The 24,739-nt window shown below is 38.6% G+C and overlaps 1 protein-coding gene across 1 annotated transcript in view; it reads right to left on the bottom strand.

Annotated features, from left to right (window-relative positions):
* The window catches only part of LOC132400716 (myelin transcription factor 1-like protein), a 450,971-nt gene extending 442,606 nt beyond the window's left edge, over positions 1 to 8,365 (bottom strand). The window contains exon 1 of the mRNA XM_059981999.1: positions 8,269 to 8,365. The gene's annotated coding sequence lies outside the window, so the exon portion shown is untranslated. The remainder of the gene's footprint in view (positions 1 to 8,268) is intronic.
* Positions 8,366 to 24,739: the final 16,374 nt, after the last annotated feature.

The raw sequence follows: 24,739 nt of genomic DNA, 5'->3' as shown, positions 1-24,739 counted from the left end.
TCATTGTTTATATTAGTTTTGACAGAAAATATCAACTGATCATTAACCACTAGGGGAAATATAGGTCTTTTTATGCAAGGAGACCTTAAGGGCAACTGTATAGTCACTGCATCTGGGAATTATCACTCCAGAGGAAAATAACTGAAAACCCATTGCATGGACATACATATTGACTTTGTGATTTTATTTAGTTGCACAAACAACTATTGGAAGGAAATTTATAAATAGTGGCTCAATGTGTTGCTCGACTCTGCACTTTTTTTGGGGTATCCTTTGGAAATAAATCTGGTCTTCAGAACCCCTTGCACATTTCATGGAAAAAAAATATTGAAACCAAGTTCCAATTATGACTATCAAAACCGCACATAAAACTGAAGTTTTGTAAAGATAAAATAGCCTCTTTGAATTATTTGAATTGTGCTCAGATAGATAATAGAAACATATCGCCAAACCTGATTTGGGCAAGAATTATGAAATTCAAAGTTCTGATTTCCTGGGAAATACTTCACCAGCACTGATTTGGAGAATAAAAAATGTCCCACGGAAACAGACACGAGAATGTTGTCATGGCACCAAGTTCATGCCAACCATCTAGCAACCATTAGAAGAATCCATTCCACTATATTCCTGTTAACTCTTCCCCAGATTCTCCCTCTCACCCACTATACAAGTGGCAATTTTAAATGATCAGTAAAACAACCAACCAACCTGTCTCTGAGACATGGGAAGAAACAGAAACACACAGGGAAAACCCATATGGTCACAGGGAGAATTGAGAACACCACACAGATGATGAGAAAAAGGTCAGAATTGAACCTGGTCAGAATGCTAAAGCTCTGAGGCACTGCCCTTCCTACTGTGCCAAAATGTCACTCAAGTTTCATTGGACAGCTTTAGAAAGATTAAGAGAACCAGCAAACTCTTCCATATATTCATTGCTTTGCATTTAGTTTATTATTTGATATAAGCTTTTCAGTTAAGATTCTGCCACACTAATCAGAGTTTGTTTGTTGGTTCAAAGTAAAACAAAAATTGAGATTGGAGAAGACAGTCAATAAAGAAATGAGAGAAGAGTGTGCTGAATAATCTTAAAAAACTAATGCTCTTAAAATATTGTCCATTAAACAGTTACACCATGCCAGTAGCAGAACAATGAATAATTACAAAGATCTACCTGTGATTGATTCTATTGGAAAATTATAGATAAAACAAGTGTAGGGTTGAGAGAGGTTGGTCCACAAACAAGAGAAGAATTTTGTGTTAGAAAAATTCTTTCCTATCTTTTTTCAGATCACCTCTCCCACTACAGTTTTACTTCAATGATGACCCCTCTTATTCCTCTACTTTTTCAACTCTAGTGCCATGTCATGCAGAGTGCTGTGAAGCAACTCTTCCAAACCTAGGCATATTGCTGGAAAACAACAGACTGATCAATATTAGAACATTAAATTAAAGATGCTGGTGATGTTTCTGACTTTCACAAGTCTATTAGTATCCTTCTCCTTCTTAGATCCACTGGGATTGTTGAGAGATGTCATCAGTTGAAATGTTACACTCCAGATATCATTTGGACTTTCCAAAGATGAGACAGGTCTCATCTTCCAAGTTTGGCAGATACCACCAGCAAAACAGAAACAGACATGCATAATCCATGACCGAACCTGCAATATTATTTCTGTTTCCTACTCCACAGATTCCGCCTGACCTGCTGAGTGTTTCTAGTCTTTCCTGCTTTCCATACATCATCTACTGGTGATTTTCACATGATAGTTGGACATGGACAAACCAATTCCCTACTCAGTTTAGAGATGCTCTTGGATTAACTGCCAGAGATCTTCCATTTCAGTTGCCAGCATCTATTGACAATGTCCAGAATGGTTTCTACTTTAGAGAAGGTTAGTAGCCTGCTTACTGAAGCTGGGCATTTCAGACAGAGAAAAAAATGAAGATGTAGTCAATGCTAGTGTTGAGGCAAGGAAGTTCAAAGATGTTGGTGACATTCAGTTTTCACCACAAATGGTGGTCACTTGTTTCAATAAGGAAAATATTTGCAGCAGGAAACTGCATACTTCAGTCCATAATCTGTCACATTGATGATTCCACCCCCAGCCCACCCCTGAAATTGACTTAAATCGTGGTTAATTCAACCTCAGACATTATGATATGGGCAAGACATTCAAAACTATGTCTCCCCACCTCCAACTTTCCAGACACTGCTTGCCTTGTGGCAGGACTGATGCAGCTTTTGTCATCAACCTATCATCATACCCGATCCAACCACTACCATCACATTCAAAACACCTCAGAATTGATTTTAATTACTCTGAAAACATTCAGAAACATTCACTTCAAAAGAAGAATAGAATGGTAAGTGAGGACTGTAAATCTTATTGTCTCCCTTGCTTCATTCCTACTGGGTAGGGAGGATTTAAATCATGATGTAGAGTGCCCAGCTACAGTTTTCCGCACTGCCTGCTGCTCAATGAAATCGATGCAGCCTCTCCCAGCCACAGGCAGTGAGACATACATAGTTTTTTTATTTCTCATTTATAAATAAAACTTTGTTTGGAAATTATAATTTTGGGGAATTTGCTGAAATTATTTATTTAGTTCAATGACCCTTCATGTTACTTTGGCTACAGAATGATAACTGGGAGTAGGGAGAATTAGGATCTGAATAGCTCATGCATAACAACCTCATAATTTGTAAAAGTTATTCATATTCTGGAAATAGAAAATGAAAAATGACATGGCATTCAGCAACAGCACAGACAGCATCATACAAAGCACATTCAGAACAACAAAGAAGAACATGAAAAGTACTAATTAACATATGAAGTTGAATGTGGGATAGGGTGTCACTCATGTAGCTTATACATGTGGAAATTAAATAAAACTTTCTCACTATACAATGTAGATAATTTTATCTTTCTTGGCCCTGAAAAACACAAATGTGGTACTTTGCAATCTTTGCATCGATCAAATCAAAATCATATCTACAAAATAAAATACATTACAGCTTTTTCACGTGGATCTATTATACATTTATTATTCAGTTCAATTCAGATTTGTAATTAAAAGGATGTTGCTTATTTGGAAATATACAAAGAATATTCAGGGCACATAGAACAAAATCTGACAATTTTAAGGGATTAAAATGAAGCAAAATAGATTTAAAGAAAGTGAACAACATTTAATAACAGCCTATGAATTTACATGAAAAGTTTCTGCCACAGGTAAATGTATTTAATCCATCCAAATAGCTAGAGCATGCAGTCATTTCAAAGTGAAGCCTTTCCCTTATGAAAATAATCAAATCACCAACACAAGCTTGCTTCTGGTACAAGAAATAGAAGTACAAAGATAACAGATAGAAAATACTGATATATATATATTTTTTTACATTTCTTCAGATTAAAGTTTACTGAAAAGCCAACACTGCTCACAAGACTTAAGTGAGATACCTAATCAAAAAGTGAAAAAAATACTTTGCATTGCTTTGAAAACATTCAAAGAAGCCACTATGCTGGGAAACTTTCTCACTTTAGAGTAATGTTGAGGATAAAATTTAAATGAATTATGTTGTGTACTTTTGATCCTTTTCCTTACAGTGAAAATACAAGCCATGGTATCGGTAGCAAAAATAGATGCAGTCTCTTTAGGAATGTGCAGAGGCAGTTTGATTCATTTCACAATACAGATGTCTAACACAGTCAGTTTTTACATACTGTATTTGGAAGTTCAAGGACAAAAACTATACAATATCTCCATCACAACAGTTTTACACATAATGACACTTGTTCTTTACATTTGCTAGATTTTCCTTGTCAACATAATTCTGCAATTTTGTAATCATGTAAATTAGGAACGATCATGATAAGGAGATGTTTCAACCAACAATGTATTGCTTTCAGTTTTGGTGCACCATCTTCCCCCTTGGCTTCATAAAAGTTCATGTTGCTAATCCATTTATTCATAGCCAAAGATGAAGGTGTACAAAATAATAGTATTTTTAATCCAACGGACATTTACTTTGACACATGCAGGATTACTTAAAATGCAACAATTTATTTTAGAATGCAGAGTATTCCACATAACCAATTGCCACAAAGCAGACCTGCTATACTATTACTATGTAAGGATAACAGTGATTTAATAACTATTTCTATTAATCAGATCAAACATTTATGGAAATTAGATTCTAAACTGTATTTTGGTTCAAATTAGCTTCAGTATAGTTAAGCAGGCTTCCTATTTTTTCTGGGCAGTTCTTTAACTACATTATTCTTAAATTAGCTCTATTAAACTAAAGTCAGATTAATTTCCATCCTGCATATTTAAAATAAGTAAATACAGACATATGAAGAAAGATCCATCAGCTTATTTCTCTGTACAAAATATATTTCTACTTTCACTACTCAGTGTTTGAGCAAAAGTTTGCCAGAAAGCTGCCCAACCTGCTGCCTCCGAATATTCCATTTTACTGTCACGGTAATTAGTCTTTTCCTCACCCTTATTTGTTTTGTTTGTTTTTGTGCAGATCAAATATACACTACCAGTATTCAATACCATATCAAACTGTAATTGCAATATAAAGAAACAATGCTGAATATACAGAAAATATCAAATAATCCCTTCAACAGAAAAACATTCTGTTCTATCTTTCACTGAAGCAGAAATGCTGAGACTTCTGGAATGCTATGTGTATTCAGAGATGTAGTTCATAAATACTAAAACTTATTTAGCTGATGCTTTACATTTAAAAAAAAACGCCGTTCAAGAAACCATCAGCATCTGCATCATCATTAAAATCTGCAACTTTCTTACGTTTCCCAAGTAGCAAACAACTTTTAAATTGACATTCAATGCATACTTTAAATCAGAGCTCTGCCATATAAAAAAAATGAACTGAAAAAAATTACCTTACTGGGTTCTTCAATGAAACACTAAACATAAAGAAGTCAGATAGCCGGGACTTGTTTTACACTGCAGTCAGATTTTGCACTCCTAACTAGGCCTGAGTCTACCAGGGTAACAACTCAAAAGCGTAGAAAAAATACCCAGCCCTCCATACTGCAGTGCTTCGCCTAGAGGACTGCTAGCCTTTCCCCACAACAATAAACTTCAGCAATGGCCTTGATTTCTACCACCCCTCAATACTTCTCCCATTTCTCTAATTACACGTTTTACCTGGACGTCTGCCTTTTATGAAAACTCCCGAACACCAGCACAGTTCATCTGTATGCTAATAGCAATGCCACATGGACAAAAGTGATATTAGTCCTGGTGGAAATATCAACAGGCCCATACAGAAACTGCAAATTCATACATAAAAGGAACAATAAAACGAGGAACAAAATAATAAGCCTACATATTCTGCAAAGGCTGCTGAATCAAACACAAGCTCAGCTTAAGGGCATCAGACAGACAAGAGACTGCAGAAAGCCTAGCTATGTAGCATGCATCGAATATGAGCTCCCTTAAGAGACAATCCTTCTGCAGCAATTTAAAATCACTAGCATATTGCTGACTTACCTCTTCCTCAGCCACAGTCTTAGATCAGGCAAAGTTGTATTCCATCCAAATCAAAATGTGTGGCCGAAATTTCATGGATATCAGAACAATGGAAGCAAACGTGACAAGTGTTTCCTAACACTGTCATCAATTCTGTGGTCGATTCTACTAGACCATGGTTTGAGGTTGTATACCTTGTGCTACTAATACGGTACCCATGGGTCCTTGAATCTCTGGAGCTGTGTGTGTCTAGTATTGTGTGCACTGCTGTATATAATGTAATACAGGGGAAGGCTGAATGTAAGACCTGACCAAAAAGAAATACTCATTAAGCTCTCAATTTAAGATTAAAACTTCAGCATTTTTCAAACACTTTTTCATAAAGTGCAACACAAATTTATTTTTTTAAAATCATAAAACATCAACTGCAAAAAGAAAATGAGAGTTTGGAGCTTTAGAGACCATTGCAGATTATAGTAATAATATATGGGTGATCTGCTTCGGATCATTACTTTTTAAATTGGATGAAGTCTCTGAGTTATTAGATTAAACCCTTAAGAACTAAATTTCCTTTGCACCTTAAAACACATGTGCTACTTCTTATTGTCAACTAAGTGATTAATCTAAATCTATAGTTATATAATTTATGAAAGTCCAATATCCACTATTGTAAACAGTACAAAAATGTTGCTTCCCCAGAACAATCCTAAACATTATGCTGAACATCAAATGTTTAACACTTAATATGTTCTTGTTGCAGTTTTACAGATAATAGTAATGTCTGAAATCCCTGATAAAACAGTACTTTTAAATTCAGAATCAACAATGAGATATAATCAGAAATAATTAATGCAGTTCTGCTAACATGTTAGTATCTTCATAAACCATTTCAATTATTCAAGGTAATTCTTCTTATATTGCATTTGAAAGTTTGAATAGAAAACCTAGAAAATAATTTCAAGTAACATATACAAAATGCTGGAGGGACTCAGCAGGTCAGGCAGCATCTATGGAAATGAACAGTCGACGTTTCGGGTCTTGGCCCAAAACGTCAACCGTTTGTTCATTTCCATAGATGCTGCCTGACCTGCTGAGTCCCTCTAGCATACTGAGTGTTTTGGTCTGGATTTCCAGCATTTGCAGAATTTCTTGTGTTCAAGGAAAATAATTTAATTGTTTTCAAATACTACACTCAGGTAGGATGTAATAAACAACTACAAAAACAAGGCACATGCTGAATATATTTTAAGTTCACAAAACAACAAGCTAACAGATCAACATGAAGATAACTAAGATAAAGCAAGAATCATTCTCAGTCTGCCTGTTAGCCAGTAGGGGGTCAATCAGAGCTCAGAATACCAGTTATGGACAGCTCCTGGTGCTGACAGAAAAATCAGAAATATATCCCAAAAGAAGCCTATTATCAAAATTACTAGAAAGTAGATTGCTGCCTAAGTTAAAACAAAAGCAACAATCACAGAATTCTTACAAGAAAGCAGGATGTTGTTAAAACAAAATATTAACCAATAAGTAAAAGAAAGGCACCATAAGTTGGGGGAAATTCGGCAGTGAAGCATTGCACAGTACTTTCTGTTTTATCCTGAATCTTCTTCAAGATTCAAGATTGTTTAATGTCATTTCCAGTTCACAAGTGTAAAGGAGAACTAATTACTATTATTCCAGATGCAATGCAGCACAAAAAAAAAACACAACAGGATCACATTATCAAAACTGAACTTTTAACTATCTGAATTAATATTCTCATTCTGCAGTGTACTAATGTTTGAAAGTGCTGAGTAGCTTCACGAAGTAGAATAATAAAAGATCTTTAAAGTAATAATAGATTTGGAAAAAAGGATTCTTCAACCTATGATAGTCAATGTTCACATGATAAGATTTAAAAGAAGAAATGTATTCCAAACAATGCTGCTTTTCCTGGTTCTGGCAAACTTCCAGATTGTTTTAAATATGTTTACCTTGATTTAGACACATCAAAACATTGCAGCACATAAACTAATTTTGTGAACATCCAAGTAGGACAATTTTAACAATTTTGGCATCTAGGTCAAGGTTGTTCTTTTTCGTATTTGGCCTAAATCCACCAAGTCTATTTTCTTTTCCATATATGTAAATTAAGGAAGTGTGTATGTATGTGTGTGTGTGTATATACATATTACACACACGCACACACACACACACACACACACACTATTTGAAAGCATAACATATTGCTGATGATAAGTTAAGCCTCAGAAACTATAGTGCAAACAACTTAACAACTTGCACTACTTTCAAGCCTCTGTCCTGACTTTGTGTTAGTTGCATATGTCCAACAAATAACCGATCAGTGACTAACTTTTACCGGAAGATTTGCAGTAAGATGACTGAATATAGAATCAGAGAGGTCAGCAGCTACAGCAGTCATTAGTAACCAGCAACCACAACTTAAGTCTGAACCAGTTGATTCAGTAGATGAACTAAAAGGGCACTGCGCAGCAAATTCTCAGAGTGTACATTTATATTTATGCTCTTTCTAAATCATCACCCAAATATAAATCTGTAATAAATCACTGACTGCAGTGCCTATGTTATCCCTTCTTTCCTTACCAAACGCAGTTGTTAAAACACAGCACAGATCACAACTAGAAAGAATTGAATGTCATCAAACCCGTATTAGAAATAATTGAATGCTAGCAGTCTACTTAAAAAAAACTGGGAACAGCAAAAAAAAAGAGTAAACCAAACTACACCCACCACAATGAGCAAAACACTGACTTCAATCAGACTGCAGGGAACAGCACTCTTCGCTGTGCAGAAGCCTAGGTAAAAATGTCGCCTTGGCAAGGATGACAAATGCAGCACGATAGGCTACCAGGCCTAAGGGATCTGTTATACTTCCACATACATCCACTAATGCACACACTCCCACTCATCCTCTCGATAGGCTTTTTTCACATATTTTTACCAGCTTCAAATCCCCGGCATATGACCTTCTGTTAAATAGATAAAAAAAACGCTTATCAGTCATGCAAATGAGGCTGAATTCATTTTCCACAACAGATGGCCTCATAGATAATGATGATGGAACACAGAAAATTGAATGTCTCTTGCTATGTGGCCATGGCAACCAAGAGCAGAATAATATCAATAATAAGAGGTACTGAATAATAAGGTTGTCAGTTCTGAAAATCACACATTTTGACTTAAGCAGGTATAATGGGCGTTAATTTTTATATTTGAATTTTCTGTTTTTATGAGTGATGATGAATTTTATTACAAAGTATCACCTTGGTTGCTGAAGCAGTGTGGAATCCTTTTCTAACCTTTGTTGAGAACTGCCTTGTTTTAGATTTTGATCTGGATGGTGTCAGGGAGGTGGTCACTGTATCAGGGTGGGTTTTGATTTAAGTGCTGGTTTTTAATCCGTGCTTGCTGCAGTCTGGCTGATATGGAATGCTGCAATGATGCAACGGTGGCTCGCCTCAGGCTTCCACCCTGGCTCTCAAGGGGCCGTCCTGCAAAATGAATCAGCAGACGTCCTGATCAAACTGATTAAAATGAAAATGGCAAGGCACACGTCTGGGCGGAACTACCCGTGCTTCACTGCCTGACTGGCAAGCACGCTCACAGCACCTCCGCAAATGGCTGATTGACTCTCACATCCAACAGCCCGAGAAAGAAGTCTACAGTTTCTACCCCTCTCCCAGAGCAAATAAAAAGCCAATCCAACGACAAAGTGCTAGTTCAATAAAAAGGTGACTTTTCTCCTCAGCTGTGTCTGTCATTTGATGGGTCTGCTGCTAGCCCTTGTGCATTTTAATTCAGAAATCAATAGAGCTGCTCTAATGGAAGCTCCACTTTCCGAGCAGCTGCAGACACCAGTGCTCAAAACAACTAATGACGTCTGTGGAGGTTTTCAGCTGATTGGGCACCGCATCGGATGTTCTGTGAACCAAGGAACAGAAATCATTTACAGTCTGCTTAAAAAAAATGGCAGCTTGGATTTTTCAGTGCAGGGAAGAGTGAAGCTGAACCCCTACATGTTCGACTTGTACCACTGAGAAGCTCAATCTCTTGAAGCCTACGTGATCACCCGAGTCCACAAGCTGTTGCCCTCACACTTTCAGACAGTGGCCTGATCCCACTTAATAAGGGAAATGAGGACAGCAGGAGCCCTTTCAGAAAACAAAAGGATTCCACACGTCTGTTGTGAAGTCAAAACAGTGGCAGTAGAGAAGCTGGCATTTAATATTTACTCACATTGGTTTAACATTATACACATATATTTGAGAAATGCATTTAAAATTGTATTTCATAAATCAATATCGAAATGTGTCCTTAAAAATTATTTCTCATTAATGAAATCTGAATGCTGCCTTTGTATTTTGAACAAAACTCTGCTTAAATGTATCTAAATGAACAATGTGCAGAGTTCTGCAGAAAGGCAAGGGAGCAGGATGGGTTGAATTGCTCTCACCCTGAGCTAGTACAATCTTGACAGCTCGTGCTACTCACCAGGGTTTAAATGAGGATGGCAGGGTATGGGAAACATGGCAACAGGTGGTAGGGTTGAATGCAAGAAAGATGGTATGACAAGCAAGTTTGAAAAGAAAGAAGCAAGGGACAGGCTAATAAACAAGGTGAGACTGAAGGGCTGAATTTGTTAATTTCAATGCAGAAGCATTATAGCTAAGAAGGATGAACTTAGAGCCTGAATCGATACATGAAATTACAATGTTGTCACTAATAAAAAGACCTCGAAGGGTGTTGGACAGGGCCGGTCACCCAATGTTCCTGTTTTTTTTGTTGTGTTAGACATGACAGAGTGTCACAGCAATATTCAGGGAGGATACACTGAAGGGCTCATCCACAGATGCAATTTGGGTGGAACACTGTAATAAGAAGGGCTGTAGGTTCCCAAATAGTCAACAGGAGGGAAAGGAACAGAAAAGTAGACAGATTATAGAAAGATACAGAAACAACAGGGCTCTCATAGTGGGGAAGCTTCAACTTCTCCAGTGTTGACTGGAACATCTTTAATACAAGAGGCTTAGATGGGGTAGGATTTCTTCAATGTATCTAAAGGCATTGATTAAACAATATATGGAGAGACCAATGAGAGGAGAGAATGTACTGGACCTAGTTTTGGGAAACAATCCAGGCCAGTTCACCTGATAGACAGACCTGATAGTGGGTGAACATTGTGGGAATAGTGATCACAACCCATGATGCTTTAAAATAGTTATGAGTAAGGATAACATTGCATCTTGTGGAAATGCACTACACTGAGGAATAAATCACAACAGAATAATACAGGCATGAAGGGACATTGATTGGGAGCAGCTACTGTTTGACAAGTCCTCATTTGACATGTGGGAGCTATATAACAACTAGCTGACCAGAGTTCATGAATGTCATAAGGAATAAGGACAAGGATGATAAGGTAATGCAATGTTGAATACCCTGAAAGGACTTAATTTTAGTCAGGATGTACAGTGCCTATAAAAAGTATTCAAACCCCACCCCCCACAGGAGTTTTCATGTTTTACAACATTGAATCACAATTGATTTAATTTGGCTTTTTTTACACTGATCACCAGAAAAAGACTCTTTCATGTCAAAGTGAAAACACATCTCTAAAAAGTGATCTAAATTAATTACAAATATAAAACACAAAATAATAGACTGCATAAGTACTTAACCCCTTCCAGTCAGTATTTCATAGATGCACTTTTGGCAGCAATTACACCCGTGAGTCTGTGTGAATAGGTCTCGATGAGCTTTGCACATCTGGACGCTGCAATTTCTCCCCATCCTTTTTTAGAAAACTGCTCAAGCTCTGTCCGATTGCATGGGGATTATGAGTGAAGAGCCCTTTTCAAGTTAGCCACAAATTCTAAATTGGATTGATGTTTGAACTCTGACTTGACCACTCCATGATATTAACTTCTCAGTTTTTAAGCCATTCCTGTGTAGCTTTGGCTTCATGCTCAGGGTCATTGTTTTGCTGGAAAGCAAATTTTCTCCCAAGTCACAGTTCTCTTGAGGACTACATCAGGTTTTCCTCCAGGACTTCCCAGTAATTTACTGCATTCATTTTACCCTATTCATTTTACCCATTTTACCCAAGCCTTCCAGGGCCTGCTGCAGTGAAGCATCCCCACAGCATGATTCAGCCACCACCATGCTTCATGGTAGGGATGGTGCATTTTTGATGATGTGCGGTGCTTGGCTTACGCCAAACAAAGTGTTTAGTCCGATGGCCAAAAAGCCCAATTTTGGTTTCATCAGATCATAAACCTTCCAGCTGACTTCAGAGTCCCTTACATGCCTTCTGGCAAACTCTAGCCATGATTTCATGTGTTTTTTTCCAACAATAACTTTCTCTTTGCCACTCTCCCATAAAGCTATGACTAGTGAAGCACTCAGGCAACAGTTGTTGTATGCACAGTCTCTCCTATCTCTGTTACTGAAGCTTGTAACTCCTCCAGAGTTGTCATCAGGCTCTTGTGGCCCCATGGGAGGTGGCCTCCCTCACTAGTCCCCTTCTTGTATGCTTACTTGTTTTTTTAAGGACAACCAGCTCTAAGGAGATTTTCAGTTCATTTAGAGAGATACAGTGCGGATTAGGCCCTTCCCACCCTTTGAACTACACCATCCAGCAAACCTTGGCAACCCTGATTTAACCCTAGGGACAATTTACAATGACCTATTAATTACCAACCGGTATGTCTTTGGACTGTGGGAGGAAACTGGAACAGCTAGAGGAAACTCACACATTCCACAGGGAGGATGTACAGACTCCTTAAAAATGATGTCAGAATTGAACTCTGACCTCTAACACCCTGTACAATACTCTTTCCATTTCTTGATAATTGAATTTTTCTTGTAGCTATCTCCTCATTTGTGCTTTCCAATAACCTTTCTGCAGAGTTGCTTGGAGTGTTCTTTTGTCTTCATGGTGCAGTTTTTGTTCGGATCCTGACTCACCAGCAGTTGGAGCGACTAGATACTGGTGTATTTTTACTACAATCAATTGATTGCATAGGGTGATCTCCATTTAACTGATTATGGGACTTCTAAAACCAATTGACTGCACCAGTGATGATTCGGTCTGTCATATTAAAGGGGGTGAATACTTATGCAAACAATTATTTTGTGTTTTTTATTTGTAATTAATTTAGATCACTTTGTAGAGATCTGCTTTCACTTTGACATGAGTCTTTTTCTCTTGATCAGTGTAAAAAAAAACAAATTAAATCCATTGTGATTGAATGTTGTAGAACAATAACACATGATAATTTTCGAGGGTGGTGGGTGAATACTTTTTATAGGCACTGTTTTTTATAGGAAGCATACAAAAATTTAGGAAGCAAAATCAGACATTGCAGAATATAAAGACAGCAGGAAAGTACTCAAGCAGGTGATTAAGAAGGCCAGAGGGGGCTATAAAATGCCCTTGGCAATAAGGATTAAGAAGCATACCATAAAACCATAGCTCGTAAGATATAGGAACAGAATTAGGCCATTCAGTTCATCACATCTTCTCCACCATTCCATCATGGCTGATCCCAGATGCCACTCAAATCCCATACTCCTCCCTTCTCACCATGTCCTTTGATGTTCTGACCAATCAGGATACTATCAACTTCTGCTTTAAATATATCCACGAACAGTCTCCGCTGCAGTGTGTGGAAGAGCATTCCACAGCATAACAAAGAGAATGAATAAGGAAAGCATTGGTCTACTAAATGATAATGGAGGAAACTTGTGCATGGATTCTAAGCAAGAGGATGAGGTAGTAACTAAGTATGTTGTGTTGGTATTTACTGAGGAGATGGATTTGGAGGACAGTGAAGGCAGAGTGGGGCATGCTAATATTCTGAGGCATTTTGAGACTAAGGTGGAGGTACTGCTGTGTCTTCTGAAAGCATTAAGATGATAATGTCCCCAGGGTCCAACAGCAGGTTTGTCAGAATATTGAAGGAAGGCAGTGAGGAGATTGCTGGGGCTTTGACAAAGAGCTCTGTGTATTCACAAGCAACAGACAAGGTCCTGAAGGAATAGAGAGTTGTAAATGTTGTGCCTTTGCTTAAGAAAGGAAGTAGGGAAAATCCAGTTAATCTTAGGTCAGTGAGGGATAGGATTAATGCACAGTTGGAAAGGAATGGCCTTTCAGGGGCAGTCGCCATAGCTTTGTTTCAGGCAGTTCATCTTTTTCAAACTTACTCAGGTTTTGAAACTGGATCAGGGCAAGGCAATATTTGTAATCTGCATGGCATTTGATAAGATCCCTCATGGTAGGTTGATTCAGAAGATAAAGGTGCATGTGATCCAGCATAAATTAAAACTGGACTTGGAAATGATTTGCTCGAAGAAGTCATAGTGGTGTTCCGCAGGGGTCCGTTTGCCCATAGTGATGATCTGCAAGAGTCAGTGTTGGCACCATTTCTTTTTATAAATGATTTAGATGATGGAATAGATGACTTTGATGCCAAGTTTTCAGATTATACAAAGATTGGTGGAGGGGCAGGTAGTGTTGAGGAAACAGATAGGATGCAGAAGGACTTAGTTTAGCAGAATGGGCAAGAAAGTGGCAAATGAAATACAATGTTGGAAAATGCATGGTCATGCACTTTGGAAGTAGAAACAGATGTGCAAACTATTTCCTAAATGAGGAAAAATCCAGGAATCTGAGATGCAAACGGATTTGTGAGTCCTTGTGCTGAACACCCTGAAGGTTAACTTGCAGGTGGAGTTGGTGTTGAGGAAGGCAAATGCCATGTTGGCGCTCATTTCAAAATGTCTAGAATACAAGAGCAGGATGTGATGCTGAGGCATTATAAGGCACTGGTGAGGCCTCACCTTGAGTATTGTGAACAGTTCTTAGGTTCCTCATCTTAGAAAAGATATGCTGGTGTCAGAGAGGGTCCAGAGAAGGTTCACAAGGATGATTCTAGGAATGAAAAGGCTATTATACGAGTAATGTTTGTTGGCTCTGGGTTTGTACTCTCTGGAATTTAGAAGGATGGGGAGAGGGACCTCATTGAAACCTTTCAAATGTCAAAAGGTCTAGACAGTAGATGTGGAAAGAATGTTTCTCATAGTGGGAGAATCTAGGACAAGAGGGCACAGCCTCAGGATAGAGGGGTGCCTATTCAAAACAGACACAAAGAAATTTCTTTCGCCAAAGTGTGGTGAATTTGTTGCCACATGCAGCTGTGGAGGCCAGGTCACTGGGTGCATTTAAGGCAGAGATTGATAAGTTTGCAAATGGCAACAAGATTGGTGGAGTGAGTTTGTTTGTTTATTTATTGAGGTGCAACACGGCCCTTTGAGATGCACCAACCAGCAATTTCTTGATTTAATCCTAGACTAATCCCAGGACAAATGACAAACTAACCCACCAATCACCACATCTTTGGACTGTGGAAGGAAACCGGTGGAAATCCATGTGTCAGTAGTGGGAATTGAAGCCAGGTTGCTGGAACCATAAAGCAGTTTGCTAACCACTACACTACCCCATGTTGCCTGGTGTTATCATCAGCATTATGTATACTGTAAAGGATTAACAAAGAAGTTGCAGATACAAGCAGAGAAGTGGCAGGTGGAGCTTAATCTCTACCAGTGTGAGACGTCATATGGTCCTTTGGGATTTTGGGAGATCAAATGAAAACAAAAATATTCAGCTAATGGTAGACTCCTTCATAGCACTGAGGGAATAAAGGGATCTTGGGGCCCATGTTCATAGTTCACTGAAAGTGTCTATGTAAGTGGATAAGGTGGTAAGGAAGGAGTACAAGGAAGCCATTCTGCAGCTACTGTATGTAGAACTTTAGTTAGTCTGCACTTGAAGTATTATGTGTAGTTCCAGCCACCCCATTAAGGAAGGGTGTGGAAACTGTGCAGATCTGCAAAGTACCAAGATACTGCCTGGACTAGAGGGTATAACTTGTAAGGAAAGTTGGTCAGACTTGGGTTGTTCTCCCTAGACTGTCAAAGGATGAGAGGAGACCTGACAGAGATTTTTAAGTTTATTAGTGGAACAGATAAGGTCAGTCAGTCAGAATCTTTTCCCCAGGGTAGAAATTTCAAACACCAGAGGACATGCTTGTAAAGGGGGGAAATTTTAAAGGCAACATGAAGGGGCCTGGAATCAGTTACAAGGCGTAGTAGTGGAAGCAGGCAGTTTGTGGAGCTTAAGAGATTTTTAAATAGGAACATGAATATGATGGGAATGAGAGATATGGATGATACAGAGGAAGAGGATATATTTTATATAGTATAAATTGGCATCAAAAGATGGGCACAACGTAGTGAGCTGAATAACCTGTCCAGGTCTGTACTATATTCTATGTTCCACAACAAGATGATTACCTCCTTACAGAATATGCTGTGATTTTTCTGCAATTCTGTAAAATGCTATATGCCATAATGATAAAATTGTTATAACCTTAGTTTCTGGTCTATGGATTCAGTTTGTCTTAATACTGCATATATATTTGCAGAATTCTATCCAGTGATAAAACTGAAGGATATCAAAATCAAAGTTATCCATCTTTTATTTCCAAGCAGAATGTTAAAATTCTCACATGTTGGATGAATATTCACCAATAGAGCTACATATACATAATAACTATAAAAGAACAAGTCTTGTTTTAATCGTAGCACTCTGAAGCAAGTCAGGAGATCATAGACTCAAATCCATTTACTGATAGTTGAGAGCAAATTCAAGGCTGCCATCTTCTGTGCAAATCTGACTGTCAGAGATACGGATTTTCAAGTATGACATTAAGTCAAGGCCCTGACTGGTTTCTCAAAACTCCCGTCTGAAAAACACAGGAATTCTGTCTGGCATCCAAGGAATTCGTGAGGCAACACACACAAAATGCTGGAGGAACTCAGTAGGTCAGGCAGCATCTATGGAAATGAATAAACAGTCAATGTTTCAGGCCGAGAGCCTTCATTGGGGTGGGAAAGGGACAAGGTGAGAGGAGGGGAATAAGTACAAGCTAGAAGGTGATAGGTGAAGTCAGGTGGGTGGAAAAGCGGGGGAATCATGTAAGAACCTGGAAGATGATAGGTGGAAAAGGGCTGGAGAAGGAGGAATCTGATATGAAAGGACCATGAGAGAAAGGAAAGGTGAGACCAGAGAGAGGTCATAGGCGGGTGAGGAGAAGAGGTAAGGGAGGGGGCAGAGTGAGGAATTGAAGAGAGAAGAGAAGGAGAAAAAATATTACTGGAAATCAGAGAAATCAATGTTCATGCCATTAGGTTGGAGGCTAACTAGATGGCATATGAAGTGCTGATCCTTCAACGTGAGGATTCATTGCAGCAGAAGAGGATGCCATGGGAATGGGGATTGGAATTTAAATGGTTGGCCATCAGTAAATCCAGGTTTTTTTTGTGGATGGAGCAAAGGTGCTCAACAATTCCAAGGAACTGTGGATGGCCATTAAGCACCTCACATCTGTTTCTCCATTCATTGCAGGAAGCAGAATCTTATCTGCACTCAGACTACAGGCATCTGCCTTCATATCATTGTCCACTAAAGTTATTGATTGAGTTCGTGTCTGTTCTTTTTAAGGGCAGGAATTTCAGACCTCTATCACTTCTTATTTGTGTGAGTATTTCATAAATTATTTTGGTTTGCTGCAATTTTTAAAGCTACATCCTCTTGTCCAATACTCATTTCATCATCCCCACCTCCCAAACCAAGATGGGTAATGTTTCTTTTTATCTAGCCAATCAACTCCTTTCAAAACACTAAAGCTCTCAATCAAATCGCTTGTTAATCTTCTTTATTCAAGGCAATATAGCCATGATTTAAAAAATCACTTCTTTTAATGTAATACCTGTAACTCTGACACCCCTGTGCTCAGAGAACATTTTCTTTCATTCCAGAATGCCCCTGATGGGCCATATGACTTAATTTCACACGGATATTGGTGAATACAGGCTGACACGTAGCAAAGACAACGTGGACAACATTCCAAATTAGGACTTTTAAAACTGAAGCAAAACTTGCTTGATTTTATATTCTATCTTTCCTTGCCACATTCATCAACTAGAATGACTAAAATAGCTTATCTGGCTTTTACTATAATGTTGTTTTTATGAGAACATGCTGAATGAAAACATAGTTCAATATTTCATACATTATAAGATTGACTAGGCTTAAGTAATGTACTTATTGTTTACAAAGCATTCAAATATTCTGAGATCATATCAGGGAAATTTAAATGTGTTTTAAAGTCCAATATATCAAGATTACAATGGAGTGAAGTGAATTACAGAGGTATGAGAGAGAAGTTAGCCAAAGTTGATTGGAAGGGGACACAAGTAGGGATGACAACAGAACCGCAATGGCTGGTGCTACAGGGGGCAGGATAGATACATCCCAAAGATGAAGAAGTATTCTAAAGTGAAGATGAGGCAACTGTAGGTGACAAGAGAAGTCGAAGAAAGCATTACAGCAAAACAGAGGGCCTATAATGCAGCAAAAAATAGTGGGAAGTTAAAGGATTGGGAAGCTTTTAAAAACTAACAGAAGGGCACTAAAAAGAAACGTAAGAAAAGTGAAAATGTGAAGGTAAGTTTGTCAGTAACATAAAAGAGGATATCAAAAGTTGTTTTTTTTCAGATATACAAAGATTAAAAGAGTGATTAGCAAGGTTTTGGGGTATTATAAAGGGTCTAATGAAGAGTCTTGGCCTGATATGTCAACTGTTTGCGTTTTTCCATGGTTGCTGCCTGACCTGCTGAGTTCCTCCAGCATTTTGAGTGTGATTTTTAGAAGCCTTTGACAAGGCGATACGCATGATGAACAACACCTGAGATATGGGAAGCCACATTCTGTACCCAGTGCAATACCAATGTCCTGAAATACAGTTCTGCTTTATGCCTTGATCATTAGGTTCTTCTGTTCTCAAGTATAAGCCAACTTTGTGAAAAAGTGGCTGCAAATATTCTTGAAAGGTTATTTAAGAAATAAGTTATCAACACTCCTTAAATATGGAGTTATGAAAACATAGAGACATAGAAAACATACAGAACAGTGCAGGCCCTTCAGCCCACAATGCTGTGCTGAACATGTCCCTATCTTAGAACTACCAAGGCTTTACCCATAGCCCTCTATTTTTCTAGGCTGCACGTAGCCATCCAGGAGTCTCTTAAAAGACCCTATCATTTCCGCCTCTACCACTGCCCGCCGGCAGCCCATTCCACCCACTCACCACTCTCTGTGTACAAAAATCACCCCTGACATCTCCTCTGTGCCTACTTCCAAGCTCCTTAAAACTATGCCCTCTCGTGCTAGCCATTTCAGCCCTGGGGAAAAACCTCTGACTATCCACATGATCAATACCTCTCATTATCTTGTACATCTCTATCAAGTCACCTCTCATCCTCCGTCTCTCCAAGGAGAAAAGGCCAAGTTCACTCAAACTATTCTCATAAGGCATGCTCCCCAATTCAGGCAACATCCTTGTAAATCTTCTCTGCACCTTTTCTATGGTTTCCACATCCTTCTTGTAGGGAGGTGACCAGGACTGAACACAGTACTCCAAATGGGGTCTGATCAGGGTCCAATATGGCCGCAACATTACCTTTCAGCTCTTAAATTCAATCCCATGATTGAAGAAGGCCAATGCAGCGTATGCCTTCTTAACCACAGAGTCAAACTGTGTAGCAGCTTTGAGTGTCCTATGGACTCAGACCCCAAGATCCCTCTGATCCTCCTTACTGCCAAGAGTCTTACCATTAATACTATATTCTGCCATCATATTTAACCTACCAAAATGAACCACCTCACACTTATCTGGGTTGAATTCCATCTGCCACTTCTCATCCCAGTTTTGCATGCTATCAATGTTCCGTTGTAACCTCTGACAGCCCTCCACACTATCCACAACACCTCCAAACTTTCTTTCATCAGCAAACTTGCTAACCCATCCCTCCACTTCCTCATCCAGGTCATTTATAAAAATCACAAAGAGTAAGGGTCCCAGAACAGATCCCTGAGGCACACCACTGGTCACTGACCTCCATGCAGAAAATGACCTGTCTGCAACCGCGCTTTGCCTTCTGTGGGCAAGCCAGTTCTGGATCCACAAAGCAATGTCCCCTTGGATCCCATGCCTCCTTACTTTCTCAATAAGCCTTGCTTGGGGTACCTTATTAAATGCCTTGCTGAAATCCATATACACTACATCTACAGCTATACCTTCATCAATCTGCTTAGCCACATCCTCAAAAATTTAATCGGGCTTGCAAGGCACGACCTGCCTTTGACAAAGTCATGCTGACGATTCCTAATCACATTATGCCTCTCAGGATCTTCTCCACCAACTTACCGACCACTGTAGTATGACTCACTGGTCTATAATTTCCTGGGCTATCCCTACTCCCTTTCTTGAATAAGGGAACAACATCCGCAACCCTCCAATCCTTCAGAACCTCTCCCGTCCTAGTTGATGATTCAAAGATCATCGCCAGAGGCTGAGCAATCTCCTCCCTCACTTCCCACAGTAGCCTGGGGTATATCCTGTCCGGTCCTGGGGACATATCCAATTTGGTGCTTTCCAAAATCTCCAGCATATCCTCTTTCTTAGTATTTACATTCTCAAACTTTTCAGTCCACTGCAAGCAATCCCTTCAATCACCAAGATCCTTTTCCATAGTGAATACTGAAGTAAAGTATTCATTAAGTACCTTCGCTCTTTCTTCTGGTTCCATACACACTTTTCCACTGTCACACTTGATTGGTCCTATTCTCTCACATCTTATCCTCCTGCTTTTCACATACTTGCAGAATGCTTTGGGGTTTTCCTTAATCCTGTCCGCCAAGGCCTTCTCATGACCCCTTCTGGCTCTCCTAATTTAATTCTTAAGCTCCTTCCTGCTAGCCTTATAATCTTCCAGATTCATATCATTACCTGGTTTTTTGAACCTTTCCTAAGCTCTTTTCTTCTTGACTAGATTTACAACAGCCTTTGTGCAGCACAGATCTTGTACCCCACCATCCTTTCCACGTCTCATTGGAACGTACCTCCTCAGAACCCCACGCAAATATCCCCTGAACATTTGCCACATTTCTTTGGTACGTTTCCCTGAGAACATGTGTTTCCAATTTATGCTTCCAAGTTCCTGCCTGATAGTCTCATAGTTCCCTTTACTCCAATTAAATGTTTCCCTAACGTCTGTTCCTATCCCTCTCCAATGCTAAAGGAGATAGAATTATGATCACTATTTCCAATGTGGTGATTTCCTAGGAATAATTTATAGATCTTCTATGGGGTGGTGTGCAGGGCCAAAGGCATCAAACTGATTAGAAAGGCTGGTTCAGTTATAGGAGTCAAACTGGACACACTGGAGGCTGTGGTAGAACAAAGGACCCCTCAAAAAATCTTGGCAATGCTGGACAATGTTACTCATCCTCTCCATGCCATCTTGGCTGAACAGAGGAGCACTTTTAGTGTTAGACTACAAGCTGTGCTGCTCCAATGAGCGTTATAGGAGGTCATTCTTACCCTCGGCCATTAGTTTCTTTATTGAGTCAACCTATAACTGGGGAAGTGAAGACTCCTTCCTGTTAGACAGATACAGCATGTTATTTTTTTTACTTTTTCTAACTCTCTTCTAATATTTATATCTGTGCACTCATAATGCTGCAGTGACACTGTAATTTCCTTTGGTATCAATAAAGTATCTATTTATATGGAGCTGAGAAGAGCCTTGAATCCACATTCAGAATTACAAAGTTCAACACTGATCTTTCACACCAATGAAAAGTATATGATAATATGCTTTCTCATTGTTAAATGTTGGACTAAATGTTAGATTTAATGTTAACTAAAATTGTAAGTGTGATACATATATAAATGTATCAATTTATTACCTGAATTAAGCATGTTTTTAGGTTGAAGGTATTATGAACAATTGAAACAGGATCTGAACAGTTAGTTGTGGTTCAGTCAGACTCCATTTAGAAAGGTGTGGGATCACTTCCCACCTCAGAAACTTGAAAAGAAATCTAGATGACATTCTGTTAAGCTATTCAAGGAGTGCTACATATCAGTGGTGCAATTTTTTGACAGGACTGTAGAAGGGTTTCAGCCTGAAATGTCCACTGTACTCTCTTCCATAGACGCTACCTGGACTGCTGAGTTCCTCCAGCATTTACTGTGCATTGCTCGTATTTCCAGCAACTGCAGATTTTCTCTTGTTTATCATTTTAATCAGTCTCAGTTAGATGCCTCCTCACCAGTTGTGGACTTGTCACATTTTCAATTATCCTTTTTGTTCAACTTTGAAAAATATTATGAATATATTTTAAGCAAGTACAGAAAAGACAAGCACAAATACAAAACGTCAAATTAATCACATTACTCAAATCAGCAGCAATCAGCCATTAGACTGGTTGAAGCCAGATAAGGAGAAAATGCAGGCAAACAATGGTTAAACGATACTTCCTGCTCTATCCTGTCACTACTAAATGTAAAAGTATTTGAATAATCATTGCAGCCGTTCTAAAAAATCATTATTTCATTTGTTGTAATTGTTCATTCAGAGAAACTAATGTATGTAAAGATTAACTTCTGAACTAGCCGAATATAAATGTGTAATTTTAAACTTTTATGTACTATTACAGTTTTTGAAAGATGTTGCATTGTTCAATACCTATTATTATTTTTTTATACCTGACTTTACTCACTGAATCGAATTCCCCATTCAGCTTCACCTAGAATTAACAAAAACAAATGTGGGACTGTGAATGGTATTCACACTGTCATTGATGTGAAGCTGTAAAAACACATTTATTCTCACATTTTACAATCTACCATTACACATCCTGTGTGGTAGGACAAGGTATTTCTGGCTTATTGAAGAGAGAATCCATTTCCGATGCTTTCTATTGCTGTGGTTTAGTATTGCACCAAAAATCCACAAGTCATTACAACCAACCCCCCTACCCACACCTCAGGGTTCATGCAGGTTCTTAAGGGAATCCTGAATTCTAATATCAGATTTCTTATAAGTGATAAGCCTTTTTAATCACCGCAGACATTTCAGTTCCCTTGCCCTTTTGTATCAGCACCGGGAATACACCAAAGATGGGAAAGCCTTTATTTATTAGGTCTTTTTCCTGCACATTCCCTACAGACATGCACTCTTCACATTTGTGATTCATATATAGAATAAACAGCAGGGAGTGGCCCAGTATGCAAACAAAATAAAATAGGAAAATCATTGGACCACGTCATCCTTGAGTCTAAAGGACGAATAGGTCACGCAGCTCCTGCCAATGCAAATTGATTTTTGTCTGAATCTTCACTCCCTGTCATCTATTCCAGTTTAATGAAACAGTACAATCACATTGGTAATTTACAGATATCACAGTGTTGTAGTATTTTAGGTCCAGTCTATGTAAAGTACTAAAGAATTAAAAGGTTTGTATCTTGCAATCATAAACAGAAACACCAGCATCTTTATGAGTCCTGCACAGATGGAATGTTAAAAGCTGTAAAAGGCGTATTACCTTCCATGAAAAAGAATGAAAATCTGTTGGAGTCCCACTGGTCTCCCACTTCAAATCTGGCAAGAGGCCAATTGAACCACTGGGAAATGACAATAATTCCGGTTACACAGGTTCCTGCCTCTTTCTGAATTTCCTACCCTGGATTTTAAAGGAAGGAATACAGTGCCACTGAATGCAGAGGGAATTTTGCGGTGGAGGGCATTGTCTAAATTGTTTTTAAGGCTCATGTGTGGCCTATCATAGTACAAGTAAACAGAACACCAAGGTAATGGAGTTTGAAGAGCAGGAGGGTTGGTGAAGGAAGACTTGAGTTCCCCAAAACACATATATATTTTTGAAAACATCAGGAAAAGCTACTTTACAGAGAAATTCAGAGGAAGGTTTATTGCCTGGAAGATTCCAGGTAACAGCTAAATGGGGTGTTTTTGTATCATTGGTTCTCTGGATCCAGGTATTGATGTCACAGCTGTTAATTATTAACCTTCTCTTGCCACCCGAAGAAGAAAACTGTCAGCCACCCAGTTAGGAACCACTGCAATCAGTGCAGCATTTTTAAACCACATTTTATTTATAACTGGTTTAAAATTCCACCAGGGGGAAGCTATGAGTCAAAGTTAATGATGTGGGACTGGAGTTACCAGAGGACCAGAGCGAATGAAAACAACATGCTTCTTCCTCAAGGTAGCCGAGTCACAATTGGGGTTTTTACAATAATTAAATTGCTTTGAGGTAATCATTTCCCTTGATGATATCTGTTTTATTTATTTCTAGGATTGAAATTCTAAAACTGCCATGGGGAATTGATATAAATCTTTGTAATGATAGTCTCGAGCCCTGGATCTCCAGTCCTGCAACAAGAATGTCATATGCATGTCTATTTTTCAGAAGGATACAACAAACAGGCCTCTGAAATATACCCACAATGTTATCATACGCATATCACAGCAAGTCTGACAGGGCAGCACATTGAGAAAACTTTTGGTCCCTTGCTGACATTTTTCATTCACAATGGGTTTGTGTGGAGATGTCACTATGTTCTTTTTGTGCATAAATTATACCTGGCTTATTAAAAACAAAGAAAAGCTTCCAACAAAAGTACAAAGAATTTTGTACTTTGTTAAAGTCACCTGGAAAAGTAGCAACTGAGTATTTGAGTGGGAAGCAAAATTGATGACAAAGGGAGATTGGAATTAGGTACACTGAACAGATTTGTTTACAAAGTGAATATTAGTTGTCCTGGTCTGTGAAGACCACAGATGGATTATTCAATCTGCAAGCCAACATAAACCAAAGAACTCATTTGCACATTTAAGCTTAGCTTCCACTTTTACATTTGCATTAGGGAAAACATAGAGTTTTTTGAAATATTTGATTAAAAACCTTTGAGTTCACAGTGGACCAAATAAAGTAAGTAAAATCTAGGTACTAGTTTTGGTATAAGGGGGAAACTGCAAGTTCTGATTCAAGGAAATAGATTTCTTGTCTCAAATAAATGAAAGCTTTGGGAAAGATAAATAGCAAGTGCAGTGTATTTAATATTTCAGTAATATTTGAATGATATTGTAAATGCATTGTTTGTTTACATAGCTTATTACGGGTTGCATGTAAGGAGTACATAAGAGTCATATGTAATTCGCCACCACATCCTATGTGCGTGCAGCACTAAAGACAAGAGTACAGGGTGCT

This window comes from Hypanus sabinus, chromosome 10 (genome assembly GCF_030144855.1).
Source record: "Hypanus sabinus isolate sHypSab1 chromosome 10, sHypSab1.hap1, whole genome shotgun sequence".
In the NCBI taxonomy this organism is placed as follows: domain Eukaryota; kingdom Metazoa; phylum Chordata; class Chondrichthyes; order Myliobatiformes; family Dasyatidae; genus Hypanus; species Hypanus sabinus.
This window is presented reverse-complemented; position numbering and strand designations above follow the sequence as displayed.